Here is a 16,823-nt window from a genome sequence, read left to right on the forward strand (position 1 = left end):
AAAGCACTCCTTAAACCCCTTCCTGTATTCTATCCCACCCCTCTCTGCTGGTTTCTCTTCTCCCTCTTATAGACCCTTTCACCTAAGTCAATACTTGCCTGCTTTCTAGTATGTTTCATCTTCTCACCCTGGCCCTTCCTCGGGAAGCTGAGGAGTCTGTTCCCTGTGGTATGCAAGTTTTTGTCTTGGTTTGTGTCCTTACAGTGGTAGTCTCTTACCATATTTGTCCTGTGCAGTAGACTAACTTCATCAGTATAATCTTCTCCAGGCCCACACATGTCATGAAGTATTTTATATTTCATCATTGATTTTTTTAGTGATGTATAATATTCTATTGTATACGTATCCATTTCTTTATCCATTCTTCTATTGATGGACATTTGAGCTGTTTTCAACTTCTTGCTCTTGTGAACAGTGTTTTGATGAACATGTAAATGCATATATCTATTCATGTTATGACTCTTACTTTAGGGTATATACTCAGCAGAGGTCTTGCTGGCTTGTGCAGAATTTCTTTTCCCAGTTGGTTGTGCTAGTGCCATATCACTTTCCACAATAATTGTACCTGTTTACAGACCCACAAGCTGTGTATGAGAATTCAAATTTCTTTGCAAGCTATCCAATATTTGGTTTTTGTTTAATTTCTCCCCCCACCCCTACCCCGGGGATATCTCCTGGATTGTTAATGCCGATGAATATTTTTTCATCTGTTTGTTAGCCATTTTAATGTAATTTTTGGTGAATTACATATTAAAATTCTTTACAATTTTTAATTGGATTATTCATTTATTTCTTATTGAAGTTTCCTATAGATTTTAGAGATTAATCCCTAGTCCAGTGTGTCATTACTAAAGAATGTTTTCCCATTCATTGGGTTCTCCTTTGAGTCTTTTGATGAAGTCTTATGACACATAAGTATCTTATTTTTAGTAGGTCTCAGGTATATATTTTGTCTTCTGCTGGGTGTGCTTCCTTTATTATATTGGTAGTTTGTTGTGCCCTGAACTCAGGCCCTTAAATTTGTCCCTATTTTTTATCATTGCTCTCTATAGCTTTGAGTTTGAAATATAGATCTTTGACCAATTTTTAGTTCATTTTTTATTACATGGGGTGAGGTATAGTTCCTGTTTTATTCTTCTGCAAATAGAGATCCAATTTTGCCAACCCCATTTCTTGAAAAGACAATCTCTTTCCTATTTAATTTTTTTCTCTTCATTGAAGATCAGTTGCCTGTAGTTGGGCAAATTTATTTCAGGGCTCTCTGTTCTGTTACATTGGTCTTTAGCTATCATTGTGCCATTATCAGGCTATTTGGACAACTGTAGCTATGTAATAGATTTTGAGGTCAGGTAGTGATAGATCTCTAATTTTGTCCTTCTTAAGAAGTCTTTTGTTTTCCTCGGTCTCATTCCTCTACACATAAAGTTAGTAATTAATTTCTCCATTTCTTTAAATAATAAAGTTGGGATCTGATTGGAAATGTATTATGTTTATAAATTGCTTTGGATAATATTGACATTTCCACAATGTTAAACCTTTCTATCCATGAACATGGGGTATTCTTCTACGTATGTAGGCCTCTTTTGGTTTCTTGTAATAGTATTTTCTAGTTTTATTTGTACAAGTGTTCTGATTCATTGGTTAAGATTATTCCTAAGCATTTAATCTTTTTTTTTTTTCTTCAGGTGAACTTCTGGCTTGTTCAGTGTCAGGGTTTGGGCTGGGCTGAGGACAGCGAAGGCCCCGAGGCACACCACCAACCCGCCCCCCCCCTCCACCCCTCCCGCCCCATTTCCACCTCTAGTTTTCCTGCTGAGCTGCTTCTTCCCCCTGGAAACAGGCACTGCTGCTCCTTCGAAAACCCTGCTGTTCCGAAACTGGCCCACAGTGGCGCTCTGCCTCCTGAGGTCCTGCAGCTCTGAGGTATAGGGCTGGCTGGCCCAGAGGTCTCTACAAAAGTGAGGCGTACTCACAGGGTCTCATTCTTGGGGTCCACACCCATGGATTTTCCATAATGTGACTGACTCGGAGACAGGATGCAGCTCTGGGGCCCATTCACCGTTATGGAGGAAGAAAAGTCTGGGATGCCTGCCGGGAGAGGGGGCTCTGCCCTCCTTGTTCAGACAGTGTTACTTTGGGGCAGAGAGTCGTGGGAGGGCTCTCACACCCGGGCTGAGGAGAAGGGGTTGGCCACCCAGCCCCGGGGGAAATGGAAGCTTGACCACCTGGCGGTCAGTCGTAGCATCTGCAGGCTCCCACTTCCTGAGCCCACACCAAGTCTGGTGCCGCAGGTCTGCCCCAGTCCTCAGTGGGAGAAGAGAGGGGCAGGCCTTGTTTAAAGTTTCTGACCCTACAACCACTCCATCCTCCAGTTATGGTCGGGGTCTCCTGGGGAGCCTGGACCCGCCGGCCGAGCAAGGCTTTGAACTTGCAGGGAGGCTGGGGCTTGGAAACAGCTTGTGTCCAGTGGGCAGCTGGTCCAAGTGGCTGGTGAGGCCCTGTCTGGGCTCAGCTGGCGAGTACAGCCATGGCACTCTTGGCTGGCTGCAAGCAGGGAGCCTCAGGAGTTTTTGCCTTTTTCTACTTTTTGGTCCCAAGTGCTGCCGGGCCCCCACCGAGCTTGGTGACCTTCTTTGGCTTGTTGCCTACGGAGGCTGCACTGCGGTGACAGTGGCTGAGTTGGCCCTCGCCTCCTCCTTGGCTTGCTTGGTCCAGGTGCGGGCCTCTTTCTCCTCCACCAGGACAGGGCTGTGGATGGCCGGGCCCTGTAGGATGTCGCAGGCCGACACGGCAGGCTCCTGGCATTTCTGCCACTCCTCATCACTGTCCTCGCTGCTGGAGCTTCGGGGTGGCTGCTTCCGGCAGGGCTGGGCTGGTGCCTCCTCCTCAGGGCGGCCAGGGATGGATGTGAAGAACAAGCAGAAGCCATCATCCTCTGAGGCCGCTTTCACTGCCTTGGCCTTTCGGGGCACCTTCTCCACTTCTGAAATGGTAATGGGGCTGTCCAGTAAAGTGCTCAGCTTCTTGGCCATGTGGGCTCGCAATTCAGGGGTGGTCTGCAGCTCGTCGCCATCTTGTTTGTGCTCATCCACCCTGTGCCTGAGGCTTCGGGGGAGTGACTGGCCACGGGTTATTTCCAGCATCAGCACGAGGCTTCTGCGGACCCCTCCTCCGCTGCTCCCAGTCCTAGGCCGGGGTCACCACCTCTCGGCACTGCGACAGCTCCTCCGCGTCGCTGCTGCTACTGCTGTCGGATTTGCTCAGCGAGGTCCTGGGTGCCGCCATCTTGGGCTGCCGCAAAGGATTGTGGGGCCGCATTTCATCTTTTGTTTGACTATTGAAAATACTATTGTTTTCTTGATTTCTTTTTTCAGAGTTCTTTTTATAAGTGTACAGGAATATGACTGATTTTTTTGTGTTAATCTGTATTCTGCCATGTTACCAAATTTTTCAATTGTTTATAACAATTTTTTTTTGGTCAACTCTGGGATTTTCTATTTACAATATAATGCCATCAGCAAATAGCAAGAATTTCTTTTCTTTTTTTGTCCATTTAGATTCCTTTGATTTATTTTTGTTGTTTTTTTAAAGTTGTTTTGGCTAAGACTTCCAGCACAATGCTGAGTTTAAGTAATGATAAGAGGCATCCTTGCGCAGTTCCTGTATGCAGCAAGAGTGCTTTCAGTTTTCCCAATTGAGAAGATAATGGCCATTGGCTTTTCATATTATTCCTAAATTCTTGAGTGCTTTTATCAGGAATAGGTGTTGAGTGCTGTCGAATGCCTTTTCTTCATCGATTAATATGATCATGTGGTCCTGTGTCATCTGCACTATTGCCTGTCTGTTTGAGTCCATTCTTGTGACTTTTATGCTGTTGCCCTCAGTGGCCCACTGCTTAACCAACTATGTCTTGTTGCCTCTAGTGACTGATCCCTCATGACAACATACCCAAAGCAAGTTATGTAGACAATGTGCCGCTGTGCTCCATACAGTTTCTTTCTTTTAAAACTGCTATTAATTGGGAGTTAATACATCAGTAATCCTATATTTCATCTACCAAAACACAGAAAACCATGTAATAAAACTTCAATTGGGTGGCCTCCAATGACATAACGACTCTGAGATACACCCTAATGTGAACAAACTAAAACAAAATAAAATGTGCACCACAGATTAATACATATCTTAATACACATATATGGCTTCGGTGCAGCAAGACTACCAACAGTTCAACAAACTTGGTATGACTGTTTTCCACTTCTTCAGACACCAAGTATTTTCCAATGTTAAGTCCTCAAGTTACAAATGTGTCTGAGGTCGAGTCCAGTTTACTCTATGGAGTTTCTGCATAGGATCTCATTCTGCAGTCTCTGGAGTGTACTATGTGCCTGGAAGATCAATGCCCCAGCTCTCCCCAGCACCTGGCCTGCGTCCCCAGGATGCACCCAGAGGCCCGGGCCAATATGGACCATTTGATGCCCAAAGACACTCCCCCTGTAGTGTTTCCAAAAGCAGTTTCAGTCATTTTTTCCCACCAAGTGGTTGTCAGTACTCTCGCTTTTCCGACTAGCTGACATGCATTTATGTTCCCTCCAACATGTTTGCTCCCTTTCTCCTCTCCTGAGTTGTTTTTACCCATCAATATCCCTCATTCCTCTGAATGGACTCTCTATCTGTCTGGGGGGCACTCATCATCGATTTAAATGGCAGCCGCTCCATAATCACACCCCTTTCCCTCCTTTGACCATCTGATCCCAGCTGATGTGAGTTGTCCTCAGGTCAAGTGACGCTCAAAATATTTAGCTATAACAGATGGTGTATGGTTCATTGACACTGGTCAGGCTCTCAGCCAGGCTGTTTTACTCCTCTCCGCACCCCCATTCCCAGCCAGCAGACTGGATGCCCTACATGTCTTAACTTGTGCGTGTTCTACTGCTTGTTCCTACAACAGTAGACTCACACAGTATTTGTCCCTTTGCAATTGACTAACTTCACTCCACATAATATCTTCTAGATCCCCCCAAGTCTAGGTGTTTCATGGTTTCATCACTGTTTTATAGGGATGCATAGTATTTCATTGTGTGTGTATATACCAGGGTTTTTATTTTAAATTCAATATTCTACTGGTGGGAATTTAGGCTGTTCCTAGCTTCTCGCTATTGTCATTAGCTTGGTAAAATATTTTGCAAACTTTTGATTCTCAGGCTATTCTTGTCTGTGAGTTTGAGATATGTTTCTTGAAGGCAGCAGATTGATGGATCTTCTTATCTAATCCAGTCTGCTACTGTTTGTCTTTTGATTGGTGAGTTTAGTCTATTGACATTCAGAGTACTTAAATCTAAATGTAGCTTTGTCGCAGTCCTATTGTATTATTTGTGCTTGATAGTTTCTTCCACTTTGTATAGGGTGGTGTGTTGGAGTGAAGAGTTTATTCTTGTCTTCATTTCTCCACTAGCTCTGTCATGTTCTGGGTACTGTTTTCCGTACATCAGCTTCTGGGTGGTGGTACATCTGCCCATAGAAAACAGGAATGTATGTTGAGTAGCACTGTTTTGTTGTTGTTTTTTACAAGTTCTCTAACCATTGCGTTATTTGAGAAAACTTATTTCTCCTTCAAATGCGACAGAAAGCTTTGCTGGATAAAGGATTCTTGCATTACATTATTGTCTTTCAATTTTTGGTAGCTGTTGCTCCAACTTTTTCTTTACTTCATGGTCTCTGAGGAGAGGTTCAAGTTTATTGTTATATGTTTACCTTTATATGTGACTGATATTTTTCTCTCTAGCTGCTCTCATGATTCTCCCTATTTCCTTGAAGTTGGATAATTTGACTACTATATGTTTTGATGTGGGTTTTTTGGGGGGAGGGTGTGTAATCTATATGATGTTCTCTTTGTTTCCTGCAACATTCTTGTTTCCTCCTGTGTTAGACTGTGTTCACTAGAGAAACAAATTCATAGACACTCATGTGCGTAAGAAAGAACTTTATATCAATGATCAATTGTATATTAAGAAAACAACCCAACTCAGTCCAGGTTAAGTCCATAAATCTGATATTAGCCCATATGTCCATTACCAGTCTATAAATTCTTCTTCAGACTCACGCAGCCCATGCAATGATGTCAAATTCAAGAAGAAAGATCAGAGGCCAGTGGGTAGAAAGTCTTGTGGACCCAGTGGCACTGGAAGCATCTCAGGGATGGCATGGGTGGCTCCTCTAATTCCAGGAGTCTGGCTCTATCAGCCTAGCTCCATGTGACTTGTCAACAGGAATATCTCACAGGGAGAGTCAAGCAGAGAGTCTATGTGTCCCATCTCAGGGAGTAAGACAGGAGTTCCCAGAATCCTCAGGAGAAAGCCATGTCCACACAGAGGCCTCATTGGCTGTGCCCTGATTGAAAGGCTAGAGTCTATCCCTTCACAAGTTGACAGATTATAAAACTGTCACATCTTTGTGATATTGGGGAAAATTTCTTCCAAGAATTCCCTTACTATGAGAGGGTACAAAAAAAATCCAGGAAAAAATGTCTATTGAGTGGAGCATTCATAATACCATATATACTTGTGTATAAGCCAAGTTTTTCAGCACATTTTTAATGCAGTTTTGTGGTAAAATTAGATGCCTTGGCTGATATTTGAGTTGGTTTATACTTGAGTATATATGGAACTCATTTTTCCCTCTAGGTGAGTATCAAGCAACTAGCTCTGAGTTAGTGCACCCAGTGGCATTGCCTGGGAAGGTTCTCTCTGGTAAAACTGAATTTTTTCATAAAAGCAGTTTGCTCAAAACTCTTTTTTTGTGTGTGTGATACTGATTTAAGAGAACAGAGTGGGGCTATGAAATTTTGTTTCCTGTTTGGGAAAAAGGCTGCAGAAACTATTGTGATGTTGAACACAGCTTACAATAGTGGTACATGAAAAACTCAAGTGTACAAGTGTTTTTCTTGTTTCCAAAAAGGTATAGTGTCCATTGTTGATCAACCTTGTTCTGGATGTCCATCAACTTCTGAATGGACAAAAATGTCCATTTGTAGGGCATTTGGATGTCATTCCACCAGCTCAGACTGTTAATAAAGCTTTCTATTTAGAGGATCTGAAAAGATCATGCGGCAGTGTGTGACATAAAAGGCCTGATTTGTGGAACAGGGGGAGCGGTTTTGCCAACATGACAATGTGCCAGCTCATGCACCAATTTTTGGCATTTAGGCATACCTCTCTTGCCCCACACACCTTACTCACCTGACCTCATTCCATGTGACTTCTTTTAGTTTCTGTGCATGAAGAGGGTCATGATAGGACAGTAATTTGACAATATAGAAGAGGTGAAGAAAAAAACGAGGGAGGTGCTGTCAGCCATCCAAACATGACTGTGAAAAATGTTTCCAAGAATTAAATTACAGATTTGGCAGTTATTACCGTTAAGTGTAATGGAGAGTATTTTGAAGGTTATAAAGTTGTTTGTTAAAAAAAATTAAATACATAACTTTGAAAAAAATCCATTTAAAAAATATCCCTCCCTAGAATTTTAACTGAACACTTATTTGTTTCTTGCTGCTCAGGCACCCCGTTAATTCGAATATTATTTTGCATCATGTTATCCCACATCATCCTCAATTTTTCTACAGTTTCTTTCATTTTCTTTGTTTGATTGTTTTTCTCATTTGCTGAATTCAGCTTGGTTATCTTTGAGTTTGCTGATTTGAATTTTCATTTCTTCCATTTTGTTGGTCAGATATTATACTTTGTTTTTTTATTTCTGCTACATCATTCCTTAGCTCCTGAATTTTCTTAGTGTGTGAGGGTTCTAGTATTTCCATTTTTTTCATCTATTTTCATGATTAATCCCTTAATCGTTTGTAAGGCCCTAAGCATCATTCTCTTGTATTTGCTGACTGGCAATTGAAGGGTTTTTTCTTCTATGTATTCCATTGGTTGTTGACTTCTTTCTCTTGATATTTTGTGGTAGCTGCTGCTGGGGGTTGTTTGCGCTGCATAGTGGTTGAGCTCTAGGTGATGTGTAGGTTTCTGGGTTGAATAGGGGCAAGGGGTTGGCTTTTTAGGGTAAAGGAGTATCAGATAGATGGTGGGAATCATATTGGGTATAAATGAGGAGGAAGTGATAGTTGGGTGCATAGGAGGAATAGGATATATGTGCTCAGTAGTAGGTTTTAAGTGGTGGTATTAATCATAGGAAGTCTTCCTATTAAGTAGAGTGTGGGATTATAGAGAGACATTTCCCCAGCTTTATCTCCCCCAAAGACATGCCAAATATTAGAGGCTGTTTGCCAGCATATGGTGGGAGGTCAGATGCTTAGAGACATCCTCCCTGAAGGCAGTCAGTTGCCAGACTACTGTCTGGGCCCATGACAGAAAGGGCCCACTCCCTGCTGTTGAGGACAATGGGCTACTTCTCCCTAAACTTGCCGCCATCAGTCTGGTCCCTGTAGGTGGGGTTTATACCCTACTGATAATGGCTTCTATGGAGAGCCAGAGAACAGGTGGAACCTGCTCAGTGACATCCAAAATTAAGCTGCCTCCCTGAATCTAGGAGCCGCCCATTTTGTCACATGTGTACCCCCAATACCTCCCCTTCCTATTGCGTGGATACCCCTACATCACCCCCCTCTCATGACTGTAGTACCTATAGCACAACCCCTTCCTGTGCTATATGTCTTTACCTGTAATTAGGGGGCTTGTAGGACCCCCCCCCACCCCACCAAAGATATATAAGCCGTGGTTAGCAATAAAGCTCTCTTACTCTCTTTCCACGTGGACAACCATGTGAGGCAGAGGTGGGCATGCTACTATGAAATGTGTCTGCCTCCATTATTTCAATCTCTCTTCTATCTATCATGCTCTCTATGACTTTACTATGATCTTTACTTATTATTGCTGTACAATTGCGCCTACCGGACCGGTGATGATGTGTCAGGGGGTGGCTCCCCTGACAGTATAGTACTTTTTTTATGAGTTGGAGAAGAGGGTTATGAAAAATGTGATGTTTCTCGGTAGGTTATAGGAGAGTGTGTGTTACTGAGGTGGAGAAAGCAGTGGCTTGAGGTAATAGTGGTTGGGGTAGATATGGGTATATTAAATCTTCCAGAGTCACTTATTGACCCCGGATATTATATAGATTGAGAGCAGGCTTTCTGTTGTGTTTATAACAGAAGACCCTTTTATTGCGGATTTCTGTGCAACTATTATCCACTCCTGGCATGTGGTCCCTGGGTAGAAATGGGAGTGTGGTATCAGGGTGGAAATAGGGCATTAGAGCGAAGGCCAAAGTGGAGAGGGAAGAAAGATTTCCAACCATGGAGCAGTCCTGCTAAGGAGAGTGAATCCCGGTGTCTGTCAATTGCCTAGACAAGAGAGGGGAAGGTGCTGGAAAACCTGGTGATGCTGGATTCCAGTTACTCTAAGTGTGTGTGTGTGTGTGTGTGTGTGTGTGTATTTATTTCTCAAAAAGAAATAGGAACCAATTTAATAAATGCTTGGAGCCTGCTGTGGGTTCAAATTTTGTCCTTGTCTTACTGGTGCTGAATCTTTTTGAAGTTTGCTGTATTTGTGTGGAGCGTGGCTCCCTTGCACTCAGGGGAAGGAGTGGGACTCCAGTATGGGATTACAGCTAAGGAAACCTGCTCAGCAGGCCATGCCGGCTCTAGCATCCATGATGTTCAGAGGTCCACGAAGGGCGAAGGTGTGGGGCTGTGTGTTGCACTTGGGGTCAGTCTGTCTTGGAATATTTCACCGTGATGACAGACCCCAGAACCAGGGAGGAACGGTAGACCTGGCAGTAGCTGCTCCACGGACCCTGTTAAGGTAGGAAGAGGAGAGCAGGGTGCTCCTTGAGACCTGGGTCAAGTGCTGTGTGAGCGGCGGGGGGCTCAGTGAGTGCGGGTGGGCACAGCCCTTCTGTGCTCTCCATGGGTGAAAATAAGCAAGAGAGGTCTGTAAAAACAAACAAACCAAAATAAACAAAAACAAAAAAACCCTGGCATGCTGAGAGTCCTCCCCCGATTTCCAGAGTTGGCCTCCTTACCTGTTGATTTCCCAGTCACACAATGGGAGCCCAACATCAGCTCCATCTTCCCACAAGTCCCCCCATATGGTTGGTTTCTTTCTTTTAAAAAAAAATCATTTTATTAGGGGCTCATACAACTCTTATCACAATCCACACATACATAAATTGTGTAAAGCACATTAGTACATTTACTGCCCTCATCATTCTCAAAACATTTGCTCTCCTGTCTGACGTCTCCCTTCACCTACTTTTTTGTTGTCCGTCCCACCGGGAGGAGGTCACATGTAGATCCTTGTAATCGGTTCCCCCTTTCCGACCCACCCTCCCTCCACTCTCCCACCCACCCCCTTATGGTTTTTGTTGGCTTATTTTCAGAAGTAGATTATTAGACCATTTTTCCTAGTCTGCCCGCACTGTGAAAACACTTCTGAAATTTGCCCATTTCAAATACTGGTATTTGAAATATTACTGGCATAGGTTCTAGTATCACAGCAATACAAAGATACACAAAAGCAGTGCAACAAATGTGAGGATGGGGGAAATTAATATTTCATACTTTTAATATGCCAGATATTTTCCATGTATGACAACACATTTCTGAGGTAGTTCAAGGGAATCCTGGTGGTGTAATGAGGTATAAATTGGGTTGCTATCTAGAAGGTCTTTAGTTTGAATCTACCAGTCACTCTTTGGATGAAAGATAAGGCTTTCAGTTCCCATAAAAATGTCCAAGTTCAAAGACATATAAGGGCAGTTCTATTCTGTCCTCTAGGGTCACTATGGATTGAAATTGCCATGATGACTGCGAGGTTTTTTTTAACTGAGATATAGATTTTTATTAATCCTATTTTCAAAAATCAGTACATTAAGGTTTCTTGCCTCAAATTCCTCAGGAAGTGATTGCATAAGGATTTGAACCCAGAATCAGTCTGACTCCAAAATCTAAGCTCACCTTCTCAATCACTCTGTTGAACAGAAACAAGATGCATTTGAACCCAGGAAGCAGATGAACTGGCTTGGAGTACTGGAAAGGAGATAGATAAAGTAAGTGTTACGGATTTGATTGGATTTTCAAATGGCCTCTCCTGCCAAGATGTAAGTTTTGAACTTTATCCTGAGAACTGTGTGAGCTGAGATGATAGAAATCTCTCTGGAGTTGTGAGAAATTGAAAGGCGTGAGAAGAGGAGAGGCAGGCTGTAGCAGTCATGCAGTGTAATGATAAAGGCTTGAACCAGGATGTTATACATTTGAAGTGGATAATAAATATCATGGATCTGTTTCCTTACAGTTACAACCTTTACAAGTCTTTCTGGGTTAATTTGAAGGGACAATGTAAATTGCTCCTCTCTCCTTTCCTCTGTGCTGTGGCTGAAATTTTCATTGATCGTGTGGAAGGTTGGGAGATGTGTCCTAATTAAGGTGATAAACAGGAGACATCGTGTCCTGGAGTGCCTTTGTCTATGACATCAGGTACTCACCTTTTTCTTAAGACTCTCTGTAACGTTCTTAATGTCTATGGGAATTGACACCTCCTATTGCTAATAAATTACAATCTTACTACATTGTTTATGATTAGAACTCTCTTTATAAAACTTCCATCAATTTTTCTAGAGAAGCAGAAACTCGAGTTGTAATTTATCTAGAATTTTCAAGAGCTTAAGTCTAATTGTTTGCCCCAACTTCTCAGAGACTTGACAGGAGTTGAGTCCTGCTTATGCCCAGGAAGGTTTCTGTTGTGAAGAAACAGTTCAGGTCTGAGGCATGCAATTAAGATAAGCTTATTGAGGAACACACAACGATTGTACCTATTTGGTTATATTTATCCATATTTAATTTAATTATAACACATTCGTGATACTTGTTTGATTAATGGCTTTTTTAAAGGGCAAATTCACCACTCTTTACTTCTTTGTTCAAGAATATACAATAGTGCCCCATTTATCGCTAAACTAAATGTTTATTCATTGCATTTTTTTCTTTATAATCATCAGCAACATTTATGTATAGAACTTTTCAGCCCCCTCAAACAGAAACTTTGTACCCCTTAAAACATGACTCCCCCTGTTCATGCCTGAGTCTCTGATACCCACAAGTCTCCTTTCTGTCTCAATCACTGTGAAGAGAGTTTGTGATGACAAAATCTTGATGTGGTTAATTATATACTGGGACATAGTTAGTAATGCCTGTCTGAAGAAGTCCTCGATCCCAGAGAGTTTTGTTATGATCTGTAAGGGGAAGGCCCGGGTAGACAGTGAGGGATAGAAAAGTGTTTGCTTTGTAAATAAATCTAAAGCCCTACCTGCCAGCTGACACTCTCATTACTCCAGATGGTACCAATGCAGATGTTACAACCCTCCTTTATGAGAATCCATTCTACTCCCTACCCTTCCACAGTATTTGTGAGAACTCAAAATAGACTTAATCTCCTCTAGCTTTGGCCACCACACTCCCAGTCTGCGGCATATGGGAGGACTTCAATTTTGAGACAGTACTTCTATCATAGAAGGATCAAGAACACAAGAAACTTCCAAAACTAATGTTGTATATTTTTTGAGACCAGACCATCAATTAAACTACCTGAAAAAGACAAGTTGTTTCATGGATCCCAGGGAATGAAATCCAGACACCAAAAATCCAGCAGACTTAACATGGTTCTGTCCATGGCTCTGAACTGGTTAACTGTGGTTCAATCCCCTGCTGAAAATGTGCATTTCCACCCCAGACTGGGGCCTCCCTGAGGCTAGTGTTATCCAGTGTGGTGACACATGTGCCCCCTGCCTGCCCTGGGCTCCCTCCTGTACCAGACCATACAGTGTCCTTAGGAAATTGTTGTACAGCTGAATCATAGAACACGAGTGTGTGGATAATTGTAAATTGCTTAAATGAAATATTTTTAAATGATATGAGTACTAGCACCAAAATTGTTTTTGTAAAAGCTTTCTGCATGGAATTATAGTATTATTAATTACAAAAGTATTAGTAGCCAAGCAGAAACCCTTACTTTTTTTTTTCTCTTCTTTTACATATTTGTCCTCAAAACTTTACAGGTATAAGTTCATAAAGACTAATGGTCACAAAACTGTTTCTAAAATACCAGAGGACTTGACAAAACCAGCCACTATGGAAACACTGGCACCAACAAAAATAACAGGGCTTCCAGCACAAGCAGATGAAACCATCTGAGCTGAAGCATCACCCTATTGGGTAATGATGACAGTTCTGACACGAACGGATTGTAATTACAGAGGGTTGAGTTTGCCTTCTAGCTTATATTATATATGTAAGCTGGGTTTACAAAAATATTTTTGTTATTTTAATTAATGATATGGATATTTTTCTTAAAAAATTAATATGAACCTAGATTTTGGTGTCACCCTAACAGTTTCACCAATGTTGGTGCATCCCTCTGTACATCCTCTTCAAAATACCACTGACCCCAGAGGTATTGAATCCACAGTTAACAAGATATCCAGGTGAATTTTATAAATCCTCCACAGGTTTTTGTGTATGCATAAGAACCATCTGAGGGTCTTGTTAACATGTAGATTCACATTCAGTATATCTGGGGTGGAAATGCAAATTATCAGCAGGGGTTCAAAGCAGACCGAGCCAGTTCAAATCCCTAGTTGTGCCTACAATGTCTTGCTTACATACCTTTGCAAATTAAGATTTCACAAGTGAATGCTAGAGATGTGGAAAGCATGAGTCCACTGGCTAATTGCAAAGCTCCCTAACCAATTGAAAGCCACTAAAGCGCTGTCATAATGGCCCAGCTAGATAGGAGAAACATTTTTAACTACAAGGAATTGCCAAACATGAAACTGAATCCCAAACCCTCAAAGTCCAAGTTGTTCTTACACGAGTTAAAATCCTGTTTAGTCAATGGAGACAGCTCCAGGTCCCACGTGGATCATCACCTCCCCAAGTGTTGGTCCACTCAAACCTTCCCTCCATTGCAGTGCTCTGTGCATCCAGACCATTTAATTGTCCTTTCTTTGTTAGACTGTGACCCTTATTAGCCCCTCTCTCTGTTTTTTGGAGGAATAGACTAGCTTCGTCCAAGCTGCTCTGGCGAGTGAATGCCTGGCAAATCATGCCACCTTGGCTCGGAAATTAAAAAGGATTCGATATAGCAACTTTTTTGATGTGCGCTGTTCCCGCAGGAAAGCCAGGCCTCCTGCGGGCTTCTTCTATCACTTCCCATACCGTCCAGAGTTCCAGTCAAGTCCTAACAGTAGCCGGAGCTCATCTCAGAAGTCCTGGGGAATAGATCAGAGGACTTCAAGGGAGAAAGCACGTTCAGAAAGAGTCATATAAATTTTGAAATACAGTAGACTGCCTAGATCAGGTGAAGCAAATAGTTCGGCGAATGCTCGAGCAGACAGAGCCTCCAAAGGCATTGCATTGCTAATGCACAGCACAGCAATGGCGTCCCTTTAACAGCTTTGTCCCTCATTAATGTTAAATTATATTCAGACACACCACCAAGTAAGACCGAGATGCACAACATTTTCATACACATTTCCATAAGAATGTCTAAAACACTCTAAGTTTTAGTACCTTTGGAGGAAACTAATCTGCAAAATTCAGTTATGTGCAACACATTATTTCTGGATGATGCTGGGCAAAAAGAATTAATTACACATGAATTACTAGGCTAACAACCTTTCAGGATTATGTATATTTCCATTTCAGATCAGAAGAATGAAAGCAAAAAAATTTAAATCAGGTAACCTGCATAAGGAAGTGTGGCCGATGGTCGATGCTCGTGGTGGCCAACCCACCCCCCAACCCACCTCCTCATTCTGCCATGATGCCTCTGTGGGGGTCACTTCTCACAGAAGAAAGTAAAAATTGGAGGGTGGAGACAGATCAGAAAAGTTCTCTCACCACCTTTGTAGTCACCTTTCTTCTTGCTCTTGCCTTTGCATGGGGTGGTGAGTCCACCTGCTATAGCCATCTTGTCATCAGGAAAAGATCCACTACTGGTAGGGCTGGAGAGTTCTTGATGAAATGGTTGAGCCATTGAATCCAGTGTGGCATTCAGACTTCTTGTTTTGTGAGAAAATAAAACTCCTAAAAAGTTATTCTGGATAGTAATTGCAACTGTAAAGTTCGCAACAGATTTGTAGGTGAGGAGCCAGAGCTTTCTTTTTAAGATCCGCGTGCTAGATTTTCTCCTTGATAAACAACTTATTTTATAAGCAAAGGAAGATATGGTGAGAAAATTTCAGAGACAACCAGGTGTGTGGATGATTTGATTAGAAGGAGTTGGTAGTGATCTCAGGGCTGGGGTTGAATCTCTGGCAATTCAGCGTTGGTTTACATTTGTGACCGTCAACTGAGTCTCTAACACTTGGACAGACGGTAAGTATAGCTAACATTTCTGATGTGTGGGCTCAAGCACAGGGACCATTGGGGGAATGGTGCAAGACCAGGCCATATTTAATTGTGTGGTGCATAAAGTGGTGTGAGGACTGACTCAAAAACTCGATGGTAGTCCAGTTTGACTAGAGAAATAAATTCAGAGACACTCATATGTGTGTGACGCTAATGCATATATGCGTGATAACTTTATATCAAGAAGTAATTATGCACCAATAAAACATCCTAGCCCAGTTCTGATCCAGTCCATCAGTTCTATATTAGCCCATAAATGTGATATTAGCCAATGAATTCCTCTTCAGTCTCATGCAGCACATGTGTGGGAAACAGAAAGATTTCTCCCAAGTTGTCTCCCCCAAACGTAGCTGCTTGCTACACATGGTAAATGACTATACACTTGGAGGTCAATGAAAGTAGGTCAGACATTATTCTCTTTAAGGGTTATCAGCCATCTAGAGCAATCAGACTATATAATCTGACCCACCCTAAGCAGGACCCACTCCTTTCTGATAAGGATAGTAGATTGTTTCTCTGAAGGAGAGCTCAGGGAGGTCAAGTCCACTCAAGAGTGACCAAGGTTAGGCCATCATTCATGAATCCAGGGTCTGCCCTTGCCACATGTATATCCCTAGTCCCTCCCCTTCCTATCATGTTCACACCCTTAGCTCATCTCCTTCCTATTATGCTTATGCCCTTTGTGTAGCCCCTCCTGTTGCTCATATTGCTTATTGTACAACCCCTTCCCATGACGTGTGTCTTTACCTGTAATTAGGGGGCATGAACTCCCCCAAAGATATATAAGCCTGGGTTAGCAATAAATCTCTCTCCTGCCTTATCTGCCCATGCTGTGCGTGGACCTGGCTGTTGAGATAATGGCCGTCTAGGAGGTGAGCATGCTACCATGAAATGTGTCTGACTTCTTTATTTAACTCTCTCTCTCCCATCTCTCCTATTTCTCTATCACTTTAGTATAATCTTTACATAGTATCGCTGTACAACTGCGCCTGCCGGGCCTGTGATGATTTGTTAGGGGCCAGCTCCCCTGGTACACATGCAATGGTGCCTGATGCAGCAAGATCACAGGCCTGTAGTTGGAAAGTCCCATGGGTTAATGGCAGTGAGCGCTTCTCTAGGGCTCTGGCTGTCATCAGTGTGGCTTGACAACAGGACTGTAAAGCAGAGAGTGTGTCCCACCTCCAGGGAGGAAGAGAGGAAGACCCAGAATCCTCATGAGAAGGCCACAACCACAAAAAGGGATCACCAGGCTGTGACCTGATTGATAGGCTAGTCTCCAGCCCTTTATTCTTATTTATCAAGTTGACATGAAATTGTGTAACTACCACAGCCCCTAACAACAACAAACATTTATTATATTCTTTTGGGAGAAGGAAGTGGAAATCTGCTTTTAAAAACCTTT

The 16,823-nt window shown here is 42.5% G+C and overlaps 1 pseudogene; it reads right to left on the minus strand.

Annotated features, from left to right (window-relative positions):
• Positions 1-2,508: 2,508 nt before the first annotated feature.
• Positions 2,509-3,285, minus strand: LOC142427989 (protein CUSTOS pseudogene; annotated as a pseudogene).
• Between the last annotated feature and the right edge of the window lie 13,538 nt (positions 3,286-16,823).

The sequence above is a fragment of the Tenrec ecaudatus genome, chromosome 15, assembly GCF_050624435.1.
Source record: "Tenrec ecaudatus isolate mTenEca1 chromosome 15, mTenEca1.hap1, whole genome shotgun sequence".
NCBI lineage: Eukaryota > Metazoa > Chordata > Mammalia > Afrosoricida > Tenrecidae > Tenrec > Tenrec ecaudatus.